The 17,204-nt window shown below is 46.7% G+C and overlaps 1 protein-coding gene and 1 non-coding gene across 16 annotated transcripts in view; one reads left to right on the forward strand and one right to left on the reverse strand.

Moving 5' to 3' along the window:
- The window catches only part of APBB2 (amyloid beta precursor protein binding family B member 2), a 345,785-nt gene that overhangs the window by 116,190 nt on the left and 212,391 nt on the right, over window positions 1-17,204 (forward strand). The gene's annotated exons all lie outside the window — the stretch shown is intronic.
- LOC142444199 (small nucleolar RNA SNORA33) lies at window positions 9,744-9,882 on the reverse strand. The gene has a single exon (XR_012783853.1). It is a non-coding gene; the product is annotated as a small nucleolar RNA SNORA33 (small nucleolar RNA).

A 17,204-nucleotide genomic window follows, 5' to 3' on the forward strand; every position in this document is an offset into this window, starting at 1 on the left:
AAGTAACTGACTGTGGAAAGAACTGTGAAATTGAAATAAGCCAGCATGGGGCACAGAACCTTAAATACGTGCAAATTCAGGCAGTTGCATCGGGAGTGTGCAAGTGATGGAGGGGGCAGTGTGGACAAGTCATTGAAAACTGGAGGACTGATTGCCGTTTGGTTTGAAAATATCGTCCCTCCTCCCACTTCATCAAAAGACTACAGGTTGGCTCTAAACCACCGAGAATCTGAAGCCAGAATGCTCAGAATAACTGCTGGGGAGCGGTACCACCCTGACAGGATGGGAAGAGAAACTGAGTCAAAGCGTACACTCTGGAGACACCAACAGCTCCCTCCTCTACCACGTTCCCGGAGCAGGAGCCAGGTACAAGATGGTTGCTTGACTTTTCTGGAGGAGCTAACCAGCCCAAGAACAGAGATCAAGAGGTATTACAGTTTTGAGAGGGGACTTCTTATGGTGAGACCAGCAGCTGACAAGTCTTGTCCATGCACAGAGCTCTGCCTACTAGTATTTGTGAGATGCCGTCAAGGCTCCAACTCAGAGCAACTCCTATATAATAGAACAAAACATTGCGCTCATAGTTGGAGAGAAAGGCCATGCACAAGTGGTCTGTTGGGTTGCATCCATTGATGTATCCTTGGAGCCCGGATGTGCTGTCAGGGAAGTATGTGCTGCACTGCTACCCTCAGGTCGGTACTCCAGGCCCATCATTGCTCTGTGAGAAAGAGCAGGCTTATCTGCTCTCCTAGAGATTTGCAGCCTGGGAACCTCTATACCAGTTCTCTCTGAGTCAGACTTGGCCTTCTACTTTGACCTAAGTTGCAAGCTAGAAAAAATATCATGCTTTTCCAAGAATCACTCTATCCACTGGTCCCCGTTGTGTTCCGAGCCTCTGTGAGGCATGTCTACAGGTCCTATAAAAGAATGCCAAACCAGGCCAGTCTTCTCCAGTCCAATAATAAAACCACTCAGAGTCTCTTTCCAACTTCAGAAGGCTTTGCAAATGTGTCAAGAATTAAATGATTGAACGTACAAACGCCCCTCCCCACATTTTCCAGCTAACACTTAGCAACAAGAAGAACAGATGTTTATGTTGTTTTCAAATATATTGGAGATATCTGTGAGGTTTTCTTGAGCCTCTGCAACCATTTAAAGCCAAAGAAATGGCAGGCACTTCACATTATAAAATGTGTCCCACCCTGCAGAGTTTGAATGAGTAGGGTGAAAACGGATTTCCACCCTAGAGTTTACAGGTTTAGAAAATAACAATATGTGCCATCACGTGGTAGAATTAATATTTTTCTGTTTCAAACACCTCATGCTCTTTGTTGATAAATCAGGATCGAGTGTGTGGAGAGAGAGGTTCTGAAGAGACACTTCTATTTGCAGGCTCCAGCTCCATCATTGTGGGTGAAAACGTCAGGGCATCTGGTTTGTGCTAATGCTTGCTACAGGCGTCACTGCTTCCGAGCAGCAAGCAGGAAGTGCCTCTGCCCCTTCGACCAGAAATAGATGCACTTTCTCATTACCATAGCTCAAAAGATCATCTTTTTTAATGAGATGGATGCATCCCTTGTGGTCTTCACTGAATTTAATGATCGGATTCTTTAAAGCAGCACTTGTGGGGGAAATAGTTCTGGTAAAATATATAGTGGCAGTTTTACTGAAAGTGAAAGTAAACAGCTTGGCTCCCCTTTTCTTCTCACACTCGTTTTATTTCCACTTTTATTCTCCGTTTATTATTTTCGGCGATTCTTAGAGGGACTCACTGGTCTTAAGTTGAACACGTTGGCGCATCGGCACATTACTCACTGGGCTTCACTTCAAAAGATAATTGTCAGGAGGGAAAATTAATTTGCAAGAAGAAGTGGACATGTCAGAATTTAGATGGAATTGACTCGATAGTAGGTTTTGGTTTCGATGTTGTGTTAGGCTGACGCACGCATACACACACACACACATATGAAGGAGCTTTATATCAAGAATTAGTTTTATATTGAGAAAGCAGCCCAGCCCAGTTCAACTTTAGTCCATGGGTGTGATGCTAGCTGGAGCCCTTTTCAGACTCGCTGGGCTGAAGGCTGATGATGCAGAGACATGATGGGAGATGGGAGATGCGGGAAGCTCACAGCCCAGTGGGCGCAGTTATGTGGGTCCAAGTCACGGGACACCTGACAGGGTGCAGTGCCAACAGGGTGAAGGTTGGCTTCCACAATCAGCAGCCCCTATAGAGCCACCTCTAGAGGTACACAGTCCCAGCAAGGATGGAAGGGGGGGTGTCAGAGAGAAGTTTCCCACTTTGTTATAGGGAGGCCACACCACCGTGGAGGCATCGGTTGGACTCCACCCAGACAGGTTCACACAGGGTCAAGTTGACATAAATTCGTAACTGCCGCAGATATGTAATTTACCTTGCTGTAGACAGCACTACTAAGTCTCGTGAATTAATGTGTTGGTGGTGGGAAGGCGGAAACGGGCTCATTTGCTGGTTTTAGAAACGTTCTGCTGTGTGTTTCTGAATGAGGGCGAGGGAAATAAAAAGAAGAGAATAATTGAAGGGAAATAAAGGGATGCCTATGAAAGTGCTTACTCGGTACACGACTAAGCGGCACGCAGATGTTAGTTCACTGTTGCAAGGATTCAATTTAAAGTGAGAAAAATCAGTGTACAAGGATGCCTTGCGGAAACACGGGCAAAAGGAACTCAGTTGGATACGAGGAACTTTAGGAGAAACTAAGCTGGAAAACCATGTTTCGGCATTTTTCCCCTTCTCTTTTTTCAGATTGGAAAATGTGGTCGTATTTGTGCTTTTTAAGCAGTTTGGTTAGTGGACGTTTTATCTGCTGACCGAAAGGAGTGTTCAGTCGGAAATGATCTGGAAGAAGAATGCTGCCATTTGGAAGCGACTCGCCACACGACTGCCCCAGCTCTCAGTGAGGACCATCAAACCGCCAAGGCCATTCCACCTCTTAGTGAGCCAGCCGGCCACTCCTTATGGGAGTAGGAAGCCAGGTCTTTCTCTTGAGGAGGAGGGGCCGGTGGTTTTGAACTGCTGACTTTGGGGTTATCAGCCGAATGCATAGCCACTATGTCACCAGGAGGCATATCGATTGTGCTTGCTCTTAATTAAGGTCTAATTCACACTTGTTGGTCTCTTCTGAACCTTTTGTTTTATTCTCTTGGTGTCTTTGCCAAGTAGGTCTCATTTGCTTCATCAAGGAAGTGCTTCTGTTGGTATAGAGTCAGTCCCCAGCCCTTGGTGTCTCCGTGCATGCCTCTGTTGGTGAGCTGACAGTGTGTCACTTGTTTGATTTCTCAGAGAGCGCTCCCAAGGCCTTTTGTCCTAGTCCGTCGTAGTCTGGAGGCTGCGCCAAGACCTGTTACCATCATGGCAACACATAAGACTACGTGGGAGGTACATTGGTAAAGACTCAAACCCAGGTCTTCCACAGGAAAGGGAGAATTCTGTTAGTGCATCCTGGCCCCCTCAAAGGAGGTCCTGAAAAGCGCATTGACTTGTTCCACAACCAGTCACCTAGCCAGTGGCAAAGCCTTCTTCTCTCCATATTTTTAGTTTGTCTTCACATTTACACAAATAAACATCCATCAGAGTAATTGGTTCTGTTGTGTTTCTGAAGGGGCTGCCATTCCTAGTTAAATGAGAGTGACCACATATAAATAACCATCCCAGGGAGGAGCATGGACGGTTTAGACTTGCCTGTATTTGTGCTCAATGACTTCAAGTAACTTCTACTTTAGGAATATTTGATTTATCTCATTATGTTAGTCTGGGTAAACTAGGGAAACAAATCCACAGAAACTCATATGTATAAGAGATAGTTTTATGTAAAGGTTAAGTGCACAGTAAGACAGCATCCCAACCCAGTGCTGTCCGAGCCCAGAGGTCCAACATTAGCCCATATGTCCTTCTTTATCTCACAAAACACATGCAATGATGCTGACTGCAGGAGGACAGCCGAGTCAGTGAGTGTGTAAGCATCTTAGTGCTGGCAGGGATCTCCACTCTACTGCACCCAGGGCTGCATCTGGTCAGGTCCATGTGGCTTCTCAGGGATGTCTTGCAAAGTGAGCCTTGCCAGCTGAAGCAGGGAACTGGCTAAGGCAGCTGCACCCTGGTCCAACCATCAGAAAGCAAGAGACCCAAGAACTTGAAATGCGAGGCTCACTGAGCCATTTATCTCTGTGCCTTTTAATTAGCCCCACATGTGTTTATTGGCCAGGTTGGCACAATCAATCTTAACTATCTCACTCATTCACTGCCATTGAGTGGATTCCAACTTATAGTGAGCTTACCGGACAGGGCAGAGCTGCCCATTTGAGTGTCTTAGTCTGTAACTCATTGTGGGAGTACTAAGCCTGGTCTTTCTCCTGAGGAGCAGCTGGTGGTTTCCAGCTGCTGACCTTGGCAGTTAGCAACCCAAGGGTAAACGAAACAACAAAAAGAGGCATGTCAGCAGCCAAAGTATGTGTTCAGTTGTGCACTGTCTGAGCACCGAGCCCTTCAGACTTTTTATCAGGAGCTTGGTATGTTTAGTTCTCGCATACTTCTTCAGTTTATTTGGTTTCCAAAGTATTACTGGACACAGAGAAGGGCAAGGTTGATGTCTTGGTTGCAGTGAGACCTGACTGTTGAGGGTAAGGCACACACAAGAGCCAACCTAAAAAAACACAGCCCAACTGCCGAGCAGCCAGCAGCACCTGGGTGTGGGAGTGCAGAAGCCTCTGTCATGCCGTCGGTGTTTACAGGAGGCATTTAACCCAGTTACCAGCAGCACACACAGCAAGCTGAACTCTCACCCTCCCCGTCTCTGCTCCAGAGGTTTCTTTCACTCAGATCCAGCTGTACTTGGTCCCAGATCTTGGCTAGGTCTGTGCTTACAAAAGGGATTTCACCCTTGACTCTCCAGAAGGTGTTTACAGCTCTGCTTTTCCCCGGGTGTGTGATGTTCGGCTCGCCCCTCTTTTTGATTCTCTGTGTGCTGTATTGAATTGATAGAAACGTCCTACTCATCCCTCTTCCTGATGGGAAGAAATTCAACTCCTGCCTATGATCTCCTGGGACCTCCTTTCCCTCGGAGGTAATGTTCTTGTGTTCCCACAGCGTACAATGGTTTATTGTCATACTGAGGAGCCAGTGTCCCCATATTCTGGGTTCTCTGGAGACAATATACCTTTTGTTGTTGTCGGTCAGGTGGTTCTGACTTCTAACAACCCTATGTGCAAACTGAGTAAATCTTTAGTATGTTGAAAAGCAAGGATGTTACTTTGGGGATAAAGGTGCACCTGACGCAAGGCATGGTATTTTCAGTGACCTCATTTACATGCGACACTTAGACCCTGAAGACTGAAAAAGAACAGATGCATTTAGATTGTGGTGCTGAAGAAGACTATTGACAAGTATCTTGACTGCCAAGAGAACAAACAGATCTCTCTTAGAAGAGGTGTGACCAGCGTCCTCCTTAGAGGCCCAGATGGGGAGACTCTGCCTTACACACTTTGGGCGTGTCGTCAGGCAAACCCAGTCCTTGGCGAAGGGCACCGGGCATGGTAAAGTGGAGGAGGAGAGATAAAAGGAAAGCCCTCGCCCAGATGGACTGATACCAGTGACTGGGACAGCGGGCTCAAGCACAGGAACCACCGTGAGGACGGCGCAGGCTCGGGAGGGTTTGGTTCTGTAGGACACAGGATCGCTGTGGGCCGGAACCGGCTCCATGGCACCTAACAGCAGTGACAGCATGAGCATGAGAAGAAAAGACCGCCTGGCCCTGCGCCTGCCCCACGATCGTTATTCTCTGTGCGCCCATTGGGGCGGCCACTGTCAACCCATCTCCTGCAGGGTCTTCCTCGTTTTTATGGTGCCCCTCTGCTGACACCGAGGATGGTGGCCTTTCCGAGGGACTGGTCCCTCCTGATAACATGTCCCAAGCACGTGAGACCAAGGGTCGCCATCCTCACTTGTAAGAAGCATTACCTGTCGGGAGGGGATGGAGTGAGAAACGGATTCATCCAGGGTGGTTAAATTTAAATCCATTTTATTACTTGGAAAAGTTATTTCTTTAAGTGTCATAAAAATGTTGCTTCGTCTCGATGTCTTATTCCTTTGACATTAGTGAAAGAGCAGACATTTCATTTTAACATAACAGCCCAGTGTCACCGAGCACCGTAATGAGCAATAAGACATATATTGTTTGTGAAGAGCACATGAAACCTTTTTAGTCGTTTGCTCCAGCCAGCTCTTAAGTTGGAAAAAATTGCACTAAGCAAAATGATTTTTCTCCCCGCTTCATTCACAAGACTGTCTTCTATCTCAATAACAAGGAATCCTGAGTGGCAATAAGACGGCGTCTTAAACTACTGAGCAGAAGACAGCAGAGCAAGCGGCTGGTAACACGACGTGTTTATTTTTGAGCGAATGCTTGGCATTTTTTGTTCCCCATCAGCGTCGTCAGAATTGCGGGCCGGCAGGCAGCTTTGATGTGTTTGTTGAGGATTACCGTCCGAGCATTTGCCTTAGTGAAGATGTTACGGGGCGCCGTAAAGATCAGAATTAAAAGGTTGGACGCGAACCGCGTTGTGAACTGGCAAATACAGCCTCCTGACGTTAAGCTTCCTACTCGTTAAGGACACATGACAGGACGGCCACATCCAACTGCATGTCCACCCAAGATCACGCCGATTGCAGATCACATTTTGGAAGCAGATCAGTGGTTTTCAGGAGCAAGGCTGTTTTTTTTAAACAGCTCAAAGGGAAAGGAAACCGCATCTTGCATATTCAGACCCCTCCGCTCTCCCCCCCCACCAAATGCACCCCTTGCTTTACAAAACTCACCATTAATTTCCAGGCAATACTTGCTGCGTGCGGTGCACTGGTGTATCCGATATCAGCCGTGTTAGATGCGGTCACTGATATCTCAGCACATCTCTATCGGAAGAATTGAGAAAACAGAGGAGCATAAATCTGTATTCGTCCATAAACGTAGACGTGGTGACCCGTTGTCAGCATTGGCTCAGTGGCAGTGAGTTAGCACTTGGCAGGAGCAAGATGGGCTTTCTACTCCTGGGAAAGTCGCAGGGGCCGTTCCACCCCGCCCTGTACGGTCACTGTGATGGCAGCGAGTGGGGACTGACCACTGTGGCACATTTGCAGAGGGTTTCAGGCAGGCACATTTGAAGAGCTTATCATCGTTGCCCCTGCGAGTTCAACCTGAGCAGGTGGCCGCTGCTGGGCTTGCCCTCTGGGCAGCGAGGCCCCACGCTCTTACAGCCATCGTGCCCTGCCCTTCACGCCGGAAGCGCACAGAGAAGGCAGCCAGATGCTTGCGAGTGTGTAATTTCGATTTCTTCGTGTGCTCCAAACATTCACGCCTTTAAGACACGTGACGTTTGAAAATCTGCACAAGGTATCGCGGGTTCTTTACCCTCCCACCGAACACAGTATTTATGAGTTTGTTCCGACTTTCTTCTGCGCCGTGCGAAGGACAGGAAGCAGCGTGCCGCGTGCGCCTTTGATTAGAGCCACTTCGGGTGAGAAAAGGACTGGTCTCGCCATTTAATTGGCCTCCATGCCCAGTGGTGGAGAGCAGCCTCCCCTGATGTGTTAGCTTGTTCATTAATCCACATCTCTGACTGCTCGCTGTAGCTCGTGCCCCCGGGGCACGAGGATGAATGACCCAATCAGAGGGCGGCTGATGGCTTTGGAACCAAACCTGTCTCTCTTGAAGTTAGTTCCACGGCACTGCCATGCGCCAGACATGCCCTGATTCCCCTTCCTGCTCGTCAATTAAACACGCCGTGGGCCTAACGGCTGCTTGCCAAGTGCCTGCCACTGCACTAGGTTTCGCCATGAGCCTCGCGCTTTTGACCACAGCAGGTCCCCTTTCCAAGAACGGGGTTACCCCAGCCCGCTGTGGATCTGCCAGGCCCTCTGCAGAAGAGCGGGCAGGGGCCTGAAGTGAACGGGCATGGCTATGCGCCGCAGGTGCATTCCAAAAAATGTCCCGCCATTGAGTCGATACCAACGCATCGTGCGTGACCCTGCAGGACAGGGCAGCGTGGCCTCGGTGAGTTTCCGGGGCTCTGATCTCCAGGAGTAGAAAGCCTGGCATTCTCCGGAGGGCCCGCTGGTTGCTAAGTACCGACTTTGCGGTTAGCAGTCCGACACCCCTCGGGCTCTTGCGGGTGCTCCAGTCTAAGAAAGCCTCAGGGGCAGGGCCACTGCTGTCTCTACTCACCCAGACGGCTCGCCTTCACGCACAGATGTGTTTGTTTGTTTGTTTTCTCATTAGATTAGTCACACTAGGGGAGATCTCAGACTTGGTGCTTCTCAAGAAGCCGTCTGGGGTAGTGAGCGGTGGGGGGCAATCGTGGGTGCCTACCACCTGAAATGGTTTTAAGCAGGCTGGCTGTCTTTTGACTTTGGGTCAATATACTCTTTGGAATTCTTTTTAAACTCCTCCTGTGGGTAGCCTTCTCTCCCAAATGCCCCTTTCTATCCCGGTATGCGCTGGAATGTATGCTTATTTACTTTAAAGCCGGTGGGTCCGCTCCAGCGTCTTTTGGCTTGCCTTCCAGAGCTCAGGAATTCCCAAATACATGTCCTCAGCCGTTTCCTTGTCACCTCCTTCTCAGCCAAGAGCCTTGCTAAATGCTTCATTGAGAAAATCGATGTAATCTAGGTTATTGCCTTCAATTTCCCAATGCTGTTGTCTAGGAGCTTATGGGAGCGAGATTTCTTGCTTCCTTTGTGAATGTGATACCTGAACTCTGGGTTGTTGTTGTTGTTGCAGCAAAGTCAGTATAATGCAATTGAACATTTTTCATCTGTAGAATTCAGTGACACTAATTACACCAGTCAAGTTGTACAACATCACTAATACCTATTCCCAGAGATAGTAGCACCATTAACCGAAGCTCGGTGCTTTCTAAACAATGATTCCCTATTAAAAAAACACGTCGCTTTACTCTGCTTCTTATGAGAATCTATGTACTCCAGTAAAGATTTACAGCCTTGAAAATGCCGTGTAGGGTGATTATGAGGTGAAGTCTACTAGTTGTCAGTGAAGCTTGAGTGGGATCAGACGACCACAATGTTCTTCCTCTGCACTTCAGACCTCCTTTGCTCCCGCTCCGTGAACTTAGTCTTTCTGTCCCTTCACCCTGTAGATATATGGCTTTCCCTTATCAGTGATCTCTTCTCCCCTTCAGGACTTACCTCTTCTAGCCAATTTTATTTTTTTTACTGAAGTCTTACAGTAAAGTGTGCAAAACCTGGGGTTAGAAAATCAGAAATGATAAACATGCTCAGCATATGTCAAGTTGAAAGAACTGGGAAAATAAATTCAAGCACTGTTAAAAAAAATTGCATGGTCCCACCAAGCCCTGAGGATGATATTCCTGCCCGGAGCAGCCAATGCACAGAGTGGACCACAGGGCCGGCCCCAACACTAGACACAACATCCCTCACTGACCCATAACGCTATGAGGGACAACACTGGAGGCACAGTGCGGGAATTGGGCCAATCTGACCTCAACACACTGGGGCAAAGCACTAAGGTCCTGCAACAGAGCAGCAAGGGGAGCAAATCAGAGAAGTCCCTGGGGAAATACCAAAATAGACTTTGGGGCCAGGGCGTGGCACCCCATCAGACTTGACCAGAAAACACTCCTAAAGGTCAACATAGAGACCTGGAACTATTCATAGGATTTTCTTTCTCTCTTTCTAATGTAGCCACTTTCAGGGACCTGAAGGGTCTCAGTTATCCTGAAGGCTCCTAACATGGCTTTACTGCTATTGCCAGCTTTATTTCCCCTAAATTTCTGCACAAACACATACAAGTTAGCAGAATCAATGGCTGGCTCGGCTTTTCTTTTTTTTTGTCAATGATTTTTTTGTTGTTGTTTTGTTTTGCTCTGCCTTGTTTTTGTGCTTATTATTACCTCTGCATGTCTACCTAGACATGCATGTCTATAGGTGGGCCAAACAACTGGAGGAGTAAACAATGGGACCGGCTTCCTGGGAGAGACATGGGAGAGGGAGAGGTGGGGGAAATGAGGTGGGTGTTGACAAACCCAGGGACAAGGGAACAACAAGTGATCTAAACTCAATGGCAAGGAGGGCATAGGATACCTGGCAGGACTTGATCAAGGGCAATGTAACTGAGAGGAATTACTGAAACCCAAATGAAGGCTGAACATGATATTGGGACAATAAAGGTAAAAGGAAAAAGAACTAGGAGGCAAAGGACATCTATAGAGGTGTATATACAGTCATGTACTTATGTAAATATATTTATATATAATGATAAGAAAATAGATCTATGTACATATATTTATGTTAAGTATTAAGATAGCAGATGGACCTCGGGTCTCTACTCAATTACTCCTTCAACACAAGAACTCTGTTCTAATAACCTGGCATTCTGTGATGCTAACTTTCCCAACACGATTGCTGAAGACAAAATGTGTGCATAAGCAAATGTGGTGAAGAAAGCTGATGGTCCCTGACTATCAAAAGATATAGCATCTGAAGTCTTAAAGGCTTGGAAATAAACAAGTGGCCATCATATCAATGTGAATAAGGGGGAGCACAGAGTGGAGACCCAAAGCCCACCTGTAGACAATTGGACATCCCCTTACAGAAGGGTCACAAGGAAGAGATGAGCCAGTCAAGGTGAAGTATAGCACCAATGAAACATACAACCTTCCTCTAGTTCTTTAATGCTTCCTCCCCCTGTCCCCACTTTGGTGACCCCAATTCTACCTGACAAATCTGGCTAGACCAGAGCATGTATACTGGTATAGGTAAGAGCTCAAAACACAGGGAATCCAGGACAGATAAACCCCTCAGGACCAATAATGAGAGTAGTGATACCAGGAAGGTTAGGGGAAGGTTGGGGGGAGAAAGGGAGAACCGATCACAGTGACCTATATACAACCCCTCCCAGTGGTGTGGACAGCAGAAAAGTGGGTGAAGGGAGACAGCAGTCAGTGTAAAACATAAAAAATAATAACAATTTATCAATTATCAAGGGAGGGAAGGTGGGGGAGGGAAGGGAAAGAAAATGAGCTGATACCAAGGACTCAAGTAGAAAGAAAATGTTTTGAGAATGATGATGGCAACATATGTACAAATGTGCTTGACACAATGGATGGATGGACTGTGATAAGAGCTGTATGAGCCCCCAGTAAGATGATTAAAAAAAAAAAGAAACAGAAAAAAAATGGCATTGTTAAAAAAGATCCCGTGAGAAAAATATTGAATGATGTAGGCAGCATAAAAAGATGATGGGACGAATAAGCAAATTCATTGCACCAAAAGAGTTAGCCAGTGATCAAGAACCTATCCCACTCAAGGCCTTGGCCAAAACCAAGGCCCCAGAAGTTGCTGGAATACCAATGGGAATGTTTCAGCAGGAAACACTCAGTTAGAGATCCATATTTGTGCCCATTCCAAAGAAAGGCGACTCAGAGTGGGGGGATTTCATTAATATTACATGCAAGTGAAAATCCACTGAAGGTCATTGAATACTGAGAAAAATGGGAATGCCCGATGGACATTGGGCCTCTACTCAAATACTCCCTCAACGCAAGAACACTTTGTTCTAATAACCTCACATTCCATGATGCTCAGCTTCCCAACACAATTGCTGAGGACAAAATGAGTGCATAAGCAAATATGGTGAAGAAAGATATTGTGTCTGAGATCCTAAAGGCTTGAAGATAAACAAGCGGCCATCTAGCTGAGAAGCAACAAAGCCCACGTGGAAGAAGCATACCATCCTGTGTGATCATGAGGTGTTGTGTTGATGGGATCAGGTATCAGGCATCAAAGAACAAAAAATCTTATCATTGTGAAGGAGGGGGAATGCATAGTGGGGACCCAAAGCCCATCTGTAGGCAACTCAACATCCCCTTACAGAAGGGTTGCAGGGAGGAGACCTGCCAATCAGAGTGCAGTGTAGTAATGGTGAAACATACAATTTTCCTCTATTTCTTTAATGTTTCATACCACCCCCCAGACAGACAGACAGACAGACACACACACACACACACACACACACACACACACACACACACACACACACTATCATGATCCCAATTCTACCTTATCAATCCAGCTGGACCGGATGTGTACACTGGTACAGATAGGAACTGGAAACACAAGGTATCCAGGACAGATGAACCCCACAGGACCAGTGGTGAGAATGGCAATACCGGGAGGGTAGAGGGAAGGTTGGACAGAAAGGGGGAACTGATCACAAGAATCTACATATAACTCCCTCCCTTGGGGACAGACAATAGAAAGTGGGTGAAGGGAGACATCCGACAGTATATGACCAAATAATAATAATTTATAAATTATCAAGGGTTCATGAGGAAGGGGGCTTGGGGAGGGAGGGGGAAAAATGAGGAGCTGATACCAAGGGCTCAAGTAGAAAGCAAATGTTTTGAGAATGATGATGGCAACAAATGTACAAGTGTGCTTGACACAATGGATGGATGGATGGATTGTGATAAGAGCTGTTCCAGCCCCACCCCATCCCCGCCCCCCCAAAAAAGAGGCAGGTCTCTCTCTCTCTCTCTCTCTCTCTCTCTCTCTCTCTCTCTGATACACCTGCCTATCGAGGTGCCATACTGATGGCAGTCAAAGCCCTGGAGATGCAGCCACTGCTGCATGAGCCTGAAGAGGAATTTATGGGGTAATATCGAACATATGGACTTGATCTGGACTGGATTGGGATGTTTTCTCAATATACAATTGCTCTTTGATATAAAACTCTTACACACATAAAAACATATTTTGAAATGTGTGTTGCATCATTTAAAGAAGAAAAGTGCGAACCGTCAACACTGTGATGACCATCGCCATGACACTTTCCGTTCCGATGCTCTGCGTCGCCCATCACTTCCCACAGCACTTTCTGTTTTCCTTTTATTCTTCACTCTCCCCAAGCTGAAGTTTGGCACGGCCGTATCCAACGTGTCTCTCTATAGATTGCACAGCCTCCTAAACCAAAAACAAAGCTCTGCCTCCATCGAATTGATTCTAATCCGTAGTCACTCTCTGAGGTCGGTAGTTTAGCCGATAAACACATGTGGCATTAATTGAAGGGCAGAGAGATGAATGGTTCCGTGAGCCTCACCTTTCTTGTCTCTTGTTCTTTGATCATCGGATCAGTGTGCAGCTGCCTTGCTTGTTCTGTGCCTCAGTTTGCAAGCTACACTACCTGTGGGACACCTAACCTGTGGACTGAGTCGCTGTAATTTGAAGTTCCTTCAAGGCCTGCTTTGCCACAGCATTGGAATTTACATCTCTTGAGCTAGGGACTGTCGGACCCTGTCATCTTGCTGAAAATTAGTAACCTGTCTTGCTGTTTGCTGCTTGTGCCCGGATAGCCTGAATTGCTCTCCAGAGGACTACCTGGCGGCCCTCAAGACTTGACGGACTGCCAGTGTCTCACAACTGTCTCATGGGAGTGAGTTGCACTGAGCCATTTGTACTGCTTTATAATTTAATTAACTGTTTATTTCTTATGTTATCTATCTATCTGAATAAATATATATAAAATTATTAGCATTCTGGTTTTGTTTCTCTAGGGAACCCTATCTAACACACTCTCTAACAGCGGTTCTCAACCTGTGGGTAGCAACCCCTTTGGGGTCAAATGACCCCTTCACAGGGGTCACCTAAGACCATTGGAAAATACATAATTGGTATTCCAATAACCAGTCACCTAACTTTCGGAGTTTATCACTCTGTTTTGAATTAGTGCAGCAGGTTCCTTGGAAGCTACTAGACCTATTTTTTGAAAGAGACCATGACAAGCATAACTGATAGCAGAAACATGTTTAAGCATGTTTTGTTTAGAATAATCCCAAAGCCAGGACGGCAAGACTTCATCTGGTGTGCTTTGGGCATGTTATCACAAGAGACCAGTTCCTGGAACAGGATAGGATGCTTGGTCAAGGGCACCAAAAAGAGGAAGAAGGCCTTCAACAAGATGAATTGGCACAGCGGCTGCTCCAGCAGGCTCCAACCTGAGGACACTGGTGAAGATGGAGTACAACCAGGCGGTGTCTCTGCTGGGGTACTGTGAGTTGGACTGACTAGATGGCACCCCTGTCTAACAACAGCAAGAACCTTTTAGGGGCCACCGGAACTCTAGCTGTCTGTACATGTTCCGTCAGCCCTAGTACCCGTGCCCGCCCCATTTCAAGGAAATCACCTTAGTGTTAGATCCAAAGGCATAGCTTTTACGTTTAATCTTATTGGGGGCTCTTACAGCTCTTACCATAATCTGTACATCCATCCATTGTATCAGGCACATTTGAACATTTGTTGTCATCATTTTCAAAACATTTTCTTTCTAGTTGAGCCCTTGGGATCAGCTGCTCTTTTTTTCCCCTCCCTGATGAACCCTTGATAATTTATAAATTATTGTTATTTTTTCAGGTCTTACACTGACCGATGTCTCCTTTCACCCACTTTTCTGTTGTCTGTCCCCCAGGGACGGGTTTTAAGGCATAGCTTTTTACGTCTTCTCTATATTGCTCTCCAGGGTACTGCTCAGCTTTCTTCTCTCTTCTTTACAAGGTTGCCTAGCTCTGCCCATCCTATCATCATCATTGTTCGTGTTCTCTTGCGTAAGGTAGAGTGGATTCTGACTCATAACGACAGAGTGGAACTGCCCTCACATGGGCTTGGTTTTGTTTTCTGGCAGAGGCGTTGAGGGAGGCTGAAATCTTTGGAGTCGTGGGTGCGCATTGGTTCAAAACCACCAGCTTCTCCGCAGCAGAAAAGTGGGGCATTTTACTCCCGTCAATGGTGACTGTTTGGGACACACTCATCAGGACCTGGGACAGTTCCCCCCTGACCTCTTGGGTGGAGCTAGGAGCTGGTTTGTCTCCAAGGCAGTGGGTTTTGGTTTGGGTTCATCTTTCCTGGGGAGGGTCTCTGGGGCTTTCTCCAGCTCAGCTGCTGGAGGGTTTGAACCTCTAGCCTTTAGGTTAGCAGCCAAGTGCTTGGAGGTTACAGTATCATCTCTCTAAGGTGCTTCGTTTGTGTATTCATCTTCTGCTGTTGTTGTTTTGTTTGACTCTGTCCATGTTCCTTCAGAAGTGTTACCCACTGACACGGTTTCAGCTACTCTTGCAGTTGTGTTGTTGTGCTGGGTAATGTTCAATTTACTTTCACCTTGGACTTCTTCCTCGGGCTTCACATTCCACAGTATCAGGGCACCTCTGCCTAAATCTCCTACATTTTGATTTCTTTTTAAAATCATTTTATTGGGGCTCATACAACTCTTATCACACTCCATACATTTTGATTTCTACCGTTCAAAATCAAACGACTTGTTCTTTGTTAAGCCAGTTCTTTCTTCCTCTGTTCCCGACCATTCACCCACATGCAAATAACCATCAACCTGTTCTTCTAGCTTCTGGATGACTCCCAGTATTCATTCTTTTTACTCCTTCCTTACATATTGCTATTACTAATGGTACCCTGATTATCTTCCATCTGGGTTACTCAAACAACCAAACGAGCCTACTTGGCCTCCTTTGAGGCCATCAAAAACCCTGAGCTGAACCATCAGTATTACCTGGAACAAGACAAAGTCAGAGTCCCTAGTTAAGTGTTCCAGACTGCCTGCCGCCTCCTCACATCGCTAGCCTGGCCCGTGAGACTCCAGTCCCTCTGAACTACTCCGCAGTTTCCTGCGCCTCCCTGCCTTGTCTTTCCCTGCCCTGTCTCCCGTCTCCAGCTTGGCTCCCTCCTACCCATCCCTGAGGACATGAAAGACACCCTCTTCTCAGAAGCCTTTCCTAATGCCTCCATTTCTCTATTCAGGGGCCCTGCTTGATATGAGTCTCAGTCATTGAACATCGCACTGCCTTGTAAGGGCTCAATTGTGTGTCTGTGTACGTCTCTGTAGACCAGTGGTTCTCAACCTTCCTAATGCCTGTTGACCCTTTCATACAGTTCCTCATGTGGTGGGGACCCCCAACCATAACATTATTTTCTTGCTACTTCATCACTGTCAATTTGCTACTGTTATGAATCAGTCGTTGTGAAAGTGTCGTTTGACCCCCAAAGGGGTCGCGACCCACAGGTTGAGAACCGCCGCTGTAGACTCTCTCCTCCTTAAAAGACAGAGATGGCTTCTTGATCCTCTTTATAGAGCCAGGATATAGCTTGGTCTGTACTGGGCCCTCAGTATAGATACTTAAAAAAAATTGAGTGACTTTTTCTTTTAATGTAGCTTTAGGTTTAAAGAAAAGTTGAGTAAAAATTACTAAGAATTCCCGTATGTCTTCGTACACTGCTATCCGATTTGCTTGATGTTGTTCTTTCATCGGCGTACCACATGCATTATAATCTACGAACTGTTATTGATATATTATCATTGACCAAAGTCTGTCCTTTGCCTTGGGGGTCACACTTTTGTGATGTTGCTCTGGGCTTATCTGCCATGACAGTGTCATACAGACACGCCACCTTTCCCTAAAGCCCTCGCTCACTCCCCAGCCTTCCCTGCCTCCCTCCCGGTGAGCCCCTGACAACCACTGATGTTTTCACTCTGACAGACAGGAAAATGCCCACATTTTTTAAGATGATACTCTGTCACAGTCGGAATCATACAGTGTGTAGCTTTCTCGGACGGGGATTGTTCACTTCTCGCTGTGCATTTGACGTTCCTTCTGCATCTCCAGAGCTTATTTATTTGGAAATTGTGGAGGAACTCTCCATGGCAAGGATGTGCCAGTTTGATTGCCAAATTCATCCTGTTGGCCAAGAGGGGAGACTTGGTTGCTTCTCATTTGCAGCAAACACGAATGAAGCCGCTCGAAACATTTGCGTGCAGTTTGATGTGGACGTCCTTTGGCCTCATTTGGGTAAATACCTTTCAGCACAATGACTGGATGGAATCAAGCCTGTAGACCAGTGCTCTCAGCACACTAAGGCACATCCAGTCTCCCCAAAGGGCTGGACCACTTTGCATTTCCACCAGCAATGACTGGCAGGTCCACTTACTCCACGCTTTTGCTGACATTCGGCCTTCTGGTTTGGGATTTGAGCCATTCTAACCGGTGGGTGGTGGTGTCTCATCGTTTTTAATGTACAATTCCCTGCGGACAGATGCTGTTGGCTCTCAATGTCGTCTTTGAACATGTGGGTTTTT

The sequence above is a fragment of the Tenrec ecaudatus genome, chromosome 3 (assembly GCF_050624435.1).
Source record: "Tenrec ecaudatus isolate mTenEca1 chromosome 3, mTenEca1.hap1, whole genome shotgun sequence".
Lineage (NCBI taxonomy): Eukaryota > Metazoa > Chordata > Mammalia > Afrosoricida > Tenrecidae > Tenrec > Tenrec ecaudatus.